This window comes from Neltuma alba, unplaced genomic scaffold (genome assembly GCF_004799145.2).
Source record: "Neltuma alba isolate B1F8T4 unplaced genomic scaffold, ASM479914v2 tig00011318_pilon, whole genome shotgun sequence".
Lineage (NCBI taxonomy): Eukaryota > Viridiplantae > Streptophyta > Magnoliopsida > Fabales > Fabaceae > Neltuma > Neltuma alba.
The window spans coordinates 1,092,386-1,100,454 of NW_021636025.1; positions in this window are offsets into that span (position 1 = coordinate 1,092,386).

Sequence of the window (8,069 nt, forward strand, 5' to 3'; positions counted from 1 at the left end):
TTCCCAAAGATAGAGTACAACCTAGAGTTACTAATCTATTGTTGATCCTTAGATTTTATCCCCACTAAATTAATTATACTTAAACTTAATTAGTTAATCTAGAGTATTAATAGTTAAAAGTATCTGTCGGTCCACTTATAACTCTACCTCAATTAATTATGTAATCTCTTATACAATTACATAAGGCGCGCACTCTAATTTGATTATGTGGAGCCCTAGGTATATGTTTATCCTAAGTGCAAATAGATTAAATCCAACTCCACATTACTTAATCTCATGGTCTATTCAAGATTTTCTTTATCAAGTTCAATCCTAAATTTCCAAAACAAACTTAATGGTGGCCAAAGACTAAGCAAGTTATAATTAAAAGCAAGATTAAGTAAACTGAATTAAATAGAAGTATAACTAAATAGTGGGAATAATCTCTAAATCACAAACAACTTCATAGTTCCTCTAGGTCGTAAAACAAAATTAGCTACACATGACTTGCAATTCTAATTCAGCAACAATAATTCCAGATTCAAAATTCATGATCGAAATTAAAGGAGAAAGGAACGAGAAAACTGAAAGCACAAAACGCAGCTCTGGTCCAGCCGTTGGAGTGAAGACTGTCGTTGGACTCTTCCTCCTCAGCTGTGATGTCTGCGACAGCGTCCCTCTAGTCCAGAACCAGCACGGCGCCTTTCAGGTGAAGGAGATGATCCACAGCTCTTCCTTGCTTGTCTCCGTCGAGCTCCAGCAAAAGAACGGTATACTCCCCTTTTTCCACAACAGTTCGGCGCCGTCCTCTGTTCCTCTCATACAGTTTCGGCCTCTATGATTCAAGGGAGGAAGATGATGAACAGTTCCCCTCTCGAACCCAGTTCGGCGTTCCAGCTCTGTTCCTCCACCAGTTCCTCTAACGAGAACCAGCGACTTCACTCATTCGGCGGCCTCTGCTCCAAGACGGTCATGAACAGTACTCCTAGGCCCCCCCAAACGGTGCGTTTAGTTTCAGCGCCATTACCCCCACGCTTCTCTGTCAAAACGGTGTCGCAGCTTCCTCTCAAACTTCCATATTCTCTAACGCTGCGTATGGTTTGGCCATGGAAGAGAAAACACCAATAGAAATAAAATAAAGGAAAGCTGAAAAGAAAATAAAATAAAATAGAAAAGGGGAAGAAACGAAAATGAAAATAAAAATAAAACTGAGATAAAATAAGCTTAATTATATAAAATGAGATAATTCTTAAAACTATTATTAACTACATTTATTTATTTAAAACTAAGATATTTACAAAGAAAATCCCCCAAATAATGCTCATAATTAATTTCTTTTCAAAACTCTTTTAAATCATCCAAAATCCTATTGATAACTCCCCAAAAATCACTCAAAATATTCTTTCAAGATATTCAAAATAATGAGTTATCAAATTCCCCCACACTTGTCTCAAATCTTGTCCTCAAGATTTTTATTTATAAAACAACTAAGAAAAACCAAAGAAACATAATTTTGAAGTAAACATCACCAAGTTAGAAACAATTCAAACTATCAAGAATTAAGCCTTTAAAGAACTCTTCCATCTTCCAAAAAAAATAAGTAGCAAGGCAATTAGCTTGGTGAAGATAAATCACAATAAGAAGTCCCTCACTAATCAAGTGTTTACACTTATCTCTCATAACAATAAAAGTTTGTATTTCACTCATTTCCATTTATTGCAACCCTTCTACCATAGGGTTGTTTATCATCTCAATCTCCACTATATTATATTTCCATTTATTGCAACCCTTCTACCATAGGATTGTTTATCATCTCAATCTCCACTATATTATCCAATTGCACACACAAATCAAAAGGACTCCTCAAAGGTTGAAATGGATAAGGTAGGATAATGAAATGAAAAATGGCAAATGGTGAAAAACTTTAGTAAGTGCTAAGCGTTTCAATAAAAACAAGAAAAATGAAGGAATTTTAAGAAGCCACACTCATATTCTCTTTTTCTTTCCTTCTTTTTTTTTTTTTCCTGTTTTCATACTCTGTTTTTTTTTCATATAATTAGTTTCTTTGCTGTTTTTTTTTCTTCATTTTTGAACTATCATTTTTTTCCTTTCTTCTTCTTTTTGTTTTCTTTTTCTTTTTCAATCTATACCCTTTTTTTTTCGCTCTTTTCTTTCTTTCTTTTTCTTTCTTTTTCCCTACTCTTCTTTTCAATCATCCTTTCATATCATCTCTTTTTTCCCCTTCTATTTCTTTTTCTTTTCCTATTTACACAAAATCACAAAGCATTGACCATTTTTTTCTGTTGTCATTTCCTTCACTCTTCCCAAAAGTTATAATAGCACTTACTAAAGTAATGAAATTGAAAGAAAAATTACATCTTCTCAAACAAAAGGCTATCTAAAACCATGTAATTTTTTTTCAAGAAAAGGTTAAGCCTCAAAAGGGTAAATCAAAGGATTAGTGTAGATGGGATGGACATTTGGCTAAAAGTGGGAATGAAAAATGAATGCTTAATTGTCACACCTTACTATAATATTGACTTAGGTTCCTTTTCAAAATCATTTTTGACCACATTGGATGGTCTTGGGCTCACTTTTTACCATAAAAACGCTAATTTTCGGATTTTCACTGTTCATCGGGTAAAAATCCAGTTTTTCTGGCCCAACTTCAAAAATTCATAACTTATTCTACAAAAATCCAATTGGGGTGATTCAAAATTCTACTTAAAGCTCTTTAAGTCCTCTTTCAAGGAAAAATAATCTCATTGTCCAATTCTTTATGAGAAAGCGTCAGGTTTTTAAGAAAACAACACTGTCCATTTGCCAAAAACCCTGATGTCCAGATTCTGACCATTAACTTTGAAAAATCATTATAAATTGTATACTGGGCCATTTTTAACGTATTAGCTATCAATTTGAAGCTCAGGATGTCATCTTTCATCATGCCAAATTTCACGATTTAAAGCGTTTGGGAACATAATCAAAAAGTCACGTGAACCGGTCAGGGTCAGTGTGCTTCCAGCACTGTTAGTTTAATATTTACATAACCAAAATAAGCTCACGAATTTTGTGGCTAAACTCCACAATTCAACCTTCAATCTGCAGCTTCCCTTTTGAAGATTCAGGCCCTAAAATGTTACATGATTCTTGGGGGATGAGATTTTTGGAAATCCCAGTAGTAAATTAACCAACTATATCACAAGCAAGCATCATTATTATGCATGATCACATTAGCTACTATGGATGAACTAACATGCTTATCATTTGGCAAACTCAATCATGCAAAGGCCAAAGCAAGATACTATAAAGAGCAGCCACATAACAATCAAGAGAGCTCAATCACAATAATAGCAAGTAACCATACAATAATCAACAATGCTAGTTAGTGGTAGTAGCTAGGTTTAACTTACTACCTTGCTTCAAAAGTCTTAGCCTTTCTTCCTTCTCCTCTTTCCCTTGGCAAATATCAAACCCTAACCATGTGATTCAACAAAAATGGCAGCAAGAATCATTATCCAACCATGAAAAAGCAAGAACATACATCAAAATGATTCTTGGACCATAAAGTTCCCTCCTTTGTTCACTAGTTTTAGATTTGGTTCTCTTTAACCCTAAAAATCACTCCTTGACTTGTTCCTACATGGATTTTCATGTAGATTCCAAAAATAGCTTAGATTTGTGAAAATAAAACTGATTCTTCCAGCCACAAACCGACCAAACCACTAGAGGTTTTGACCCAAAATTTTCAGCTTTGCTTTTAGGCTTCCAACACTTGTTTCTTTTAGTCTACCCTACACCATTCCTCATTTTAAGCATCATGGAAGCCTTAAAACAATGAAAAGCTCATCCTAGGGTCAGTTCTTCACTTGGCCGAAAATAACTCTCACAACAACAACCATGAAAAATGCTTTAAAATCACTTAAACTCACTTGCCAACACTAGGATCTAGCTTGTGTTGTTGTGTCTTAGCAAGTGTTATGATCAAAACTTCTTTCCCCTTTTTATTAATCAGTTTGGTCCACATTAAGAGAGGGAAGAGACAGATTTTAAACCATAAAAATGAAAGAAACCAAAGCAAGAACACTTCTAGGACCAAGATCTAACCTTGAAACCTTGCTAGGATGATCAAAAGTGCTCCCTTTCTCCTTGTTTCCTCTCAAACTCTCTTTTTTCTCTATTTTTCTCCCTTGCACGAAATGAACATCTGAAAATGGGGAGAGAAGAGCTTGATTAAGGCTTCAAAAATCCCAACCACCTTCTTTAATGATAGTCCAAGTGTCATTACCCTACTAAGTCTTGATTCCTCTCTCTTAATTAACATAATTCCAAATGAAATTATTTACTAAAGTCAAAATCCTCTCCATTCATGGAATGACACTTGGCTAATTCAAATCTTCTCCTTCAAGAGCTTGACACATGGCTCAATAGGATCCCTTGGATTTGCAAGACACCAATCTTGCTTTATCGGTATACTTTAGGCTCTGAGTTTAACTTCTTTTTATAATTACAGTATCTTAGTCTCTGTAATTATTTTCTATCAGATCCTTAATTTATTCTCCTCTCTTATTTTCCCAAATTGTCCTCTTTGTCTCAAAATTAATTTCCTAATATTTAAATAAAAAGGAAAATTAATTTCCCTCTCTTTAGGGATTTTTCCACTTTTCACATTTATTTGGAAAAATCTTGGACACTTGAGGGTTTCCATTTAATTCCATAATTCCTTATAATTCCTTGGGATCTCATAGGAATTTTCTTGGAATTTTATTCCTCTTAAAATATTTATTTGGAATTTTCCAAATAAAATCCCTCAATTAGCCTAAATCACCCTTAAATTCTCTTATAATTTCTCTAAGGGTAATTTGGTCATAAAACCAACTTTATAATTTCATATAACTCTCAAAGGATATTATCCCTATTTTTCCTTAATTTTCCATGGCTCGAAAATATTTTTCCTTATTTACATTTGACCAATTTTCTTTAATTAGTCAATTTCCTATAATTGGCTTGGAAAATTGCTGTAATTATTTTCCACCAAAATTCTTTGACTTTTCCTTATTACTTTTAATCCTCAATAATTTGAGAATATTTCTTGTCTCCAATTATCATAATACTGGATGTGACATTTCTCCCCCCTAAATAAATTTCGTCCTCGAAATTTAAAGCATACCTTAATGGAAAAGCTCTGGGTACTTTTCCTTCATCTCAGCTTCCATCTCCCATGTGGCTTCTTCGAGGAAAGACCCTTCCAAACCACTTTAACCAAGGGAATCTGCTTGTTCCTCAGCTGCTTGGTCTTCTGATCAATGATTCGTTCCGGTCTAACCTCAAAAGATAGATTATCCCGAAGCGCAATGTCATCATAACTTATGACATGTGTGGGATCTGGATGGTACTTCTTCAGTTGGGAGACATGGAAAACATCATGAATCTGGCTTAACTTTGGGGGAAGAGCCAACTTGTAGGCCACTGGTCCAGCTTTAGATAAAATCTGGAATGGTCCAACATACTTCGGACTGAGCTTCTTAGTCTTTAGCGATCGACCGACTCCCGTTGTTGGCGACACTTTGAGGAATACGTGATCACCAACGTCAAATTCTAACGGTCTCCTTCTTGTATTGGCATAACTCTTCTGTCTGCTTTGAGCCGTTAGAAGCCTTTGCTGAATAGCCTTTATCTGTCGGGAAGTCTGATCCACCATGTCGGGACCAAGAGAACTTCTTTCACTAAGCTCTGTCCAGCATAAGGGGGATCTGCACTTTCTCCCATAGAGTGCCTCGTAAGGTGCCATCCGAATACTCGAATGGAAACTGTTATTGTAGGCAAATTCAATTAATGGTAGAGACGTATCCCAATTACCGCCAAAATCCAAACACCAGGCACGTAACATATCCTCCAAGGTCTGAATGGTTCTTTCCGTCTGCCCATCCGTCTGAGGGTGGTAGGCTGTGCTGAATCTGAGAGTGGTGTCCATTTCTTTCTGTAAGGACCTCCAAAACTTAGAAGTAAATCTTGGGTCTCGGTCCGAAACAATACTACTTGGCACACCATGCAGCCTAACAATCTCCTTGATGTAAAGTCTCGCTAACTTCTCTGGAGAATCCTTTACATTCATGGCGAGAAAATGCGCGGACTTAGTCAGACGGTCTACTATCACCCATATCGCATCATGTTTAGCCACTGTCATCGGTAACCCTACTATAAAGTCCATAGATATACTGTCCCATTTCCACTCAGGGATATCCAGGGGTTGTAACTCTCCTGCAGGTTTCTGGTGTTCTACCTTCACCTTCTGGCAGGTAAGACACTTCGTCACATATTCCGTGATATCCTTCTTCATTCCAGGCCACCAGAAGAGTTCTTTAACATCATGGTACATCTTTGTCATTCCTGGATGAAGAGTATATTTGCTCTTATGGGCTTCGGCTAGTATTTCTTTTCTGAGGTCAGACACTTGGGGAACATAGGTTCTTCCTTTAAACTTCAGTATCCCTTCCTCAGAAATTTCAAAGTTCTTATCCTCACCTCTAGACAGCTTCTCCTTGAGAATTTTCGCTAGCCAGTCCTGTGACTGTGCTTCTCTGATTTGATCCTTGAGCAGGGCTGTAAACTGGGTTCTACCTCTATTTCCTTCTACTAATTGCATCTGATATAGAGGACCCCAATCTCTGAAATCCTCTACCAACTTCTGCTCTCTGATCATTAGCGATGCTACCTGTACTGTCTTTCTGCTTAAGGCATCCGCGACTACATTTGCTTTGCCTGGATGGTACTTAATTTGAAAATCATAGTCTTTGAGTAAGTCCATCCACCTTCGTTGTCTCATATTCAACTCTTTCTGATCATGAAGGTACTTAAGGCTTTTGTGGTCACAAAACAATTCTACGGTTGCTCCATATAGATAGTGTCTCCATATCTTCAGTGCATAAACTATCGCCGCCAATTCCAGGTCGTGGGTCGGGTAATTCTCCTCGTGAGATTTCAACTGGCGTGAGGCATAGGCTACTACCCGCCCTTGCTGCATAAGTACACATCCCAGTCCCTGCTTGCTAGCATCTGTATAAACCACATACAGTTGTGAAGGATCGGGAAGTGTAAGTACGGGAGTAGAAGTGAGCTTCCTCTTCAGCTCCTGAAAACTGGCCTCACTCTTCTCGTCCCACAAGAACGGCTGGTTCTTCCTGGTTAACTGGTCAGCGGTCAGCGGGAGAGCAATTCGAGAAAAGTCCTGGATGAATCTTCTGTAATACCCTGCTAGTCCGAGGAAACTTCTGATCTCGGTCACCGTCTTGGGTCTCTCCCAATTGAGTACTGCCTCAATCTTACTGGGGTCGACAGCCACTCCCTCTCGGGAAATACATGGCCGAGAAATCGGACTTCCTGGAGCCAAAACTCACACTTACTAAGTTTAGCCACCAGCTGTTTCTCTTTCAGGGTATTTAGGACAATCCTCAAATGCTCCTCATGCTCTTCTGGAGATTTGGAGTACACTAAGATGTCATCAATAAATACAACCACAAATTGATCCAAGTAAGGACGAAAAATCCTATTCATGTAGTCCATGAATATCGCAGGTGCATTCGTCAATCCAAACGGCATCACTAAAAATTCATAGTGTCCATATCGGGTTCTAAACGCAGTTTTTGGGACATCTTCAGACTTAATCTTGAGTTGGTGGTAGCCAGATCTTAGGTCAATCTTAGAGAATACACTGGGCTCCAACAGATGGTATAACAGTTCTTAACTGTGACTTTGTTCAACTCCCTGTAGTCTATACACAGCCTTAGACTACCATCTTTTCTTGACAAACAACACTGGAGCACCCCATGGCGACACACTTGGCCTAATAAAACCTTTTTCAAGTAGCTCCTCTATCTGTTTTTTAAGTTCTGTCATTTCATTAGGAGCCATTCTATAAGGGGCCTTAGAAATTGGTCCTGCTCCAGGTACTATGTCAATTGTGAATTCTACCTCTCTGTCTGGGGGTAATCCTGTGATCTCTATCGGAAACACTTCCGGAAATTCCCTAACCACTGGGATTCCTCTTATCCCTTCCTCAACTTCTACTTGCACCGAGAAGAAAACGAGGAATC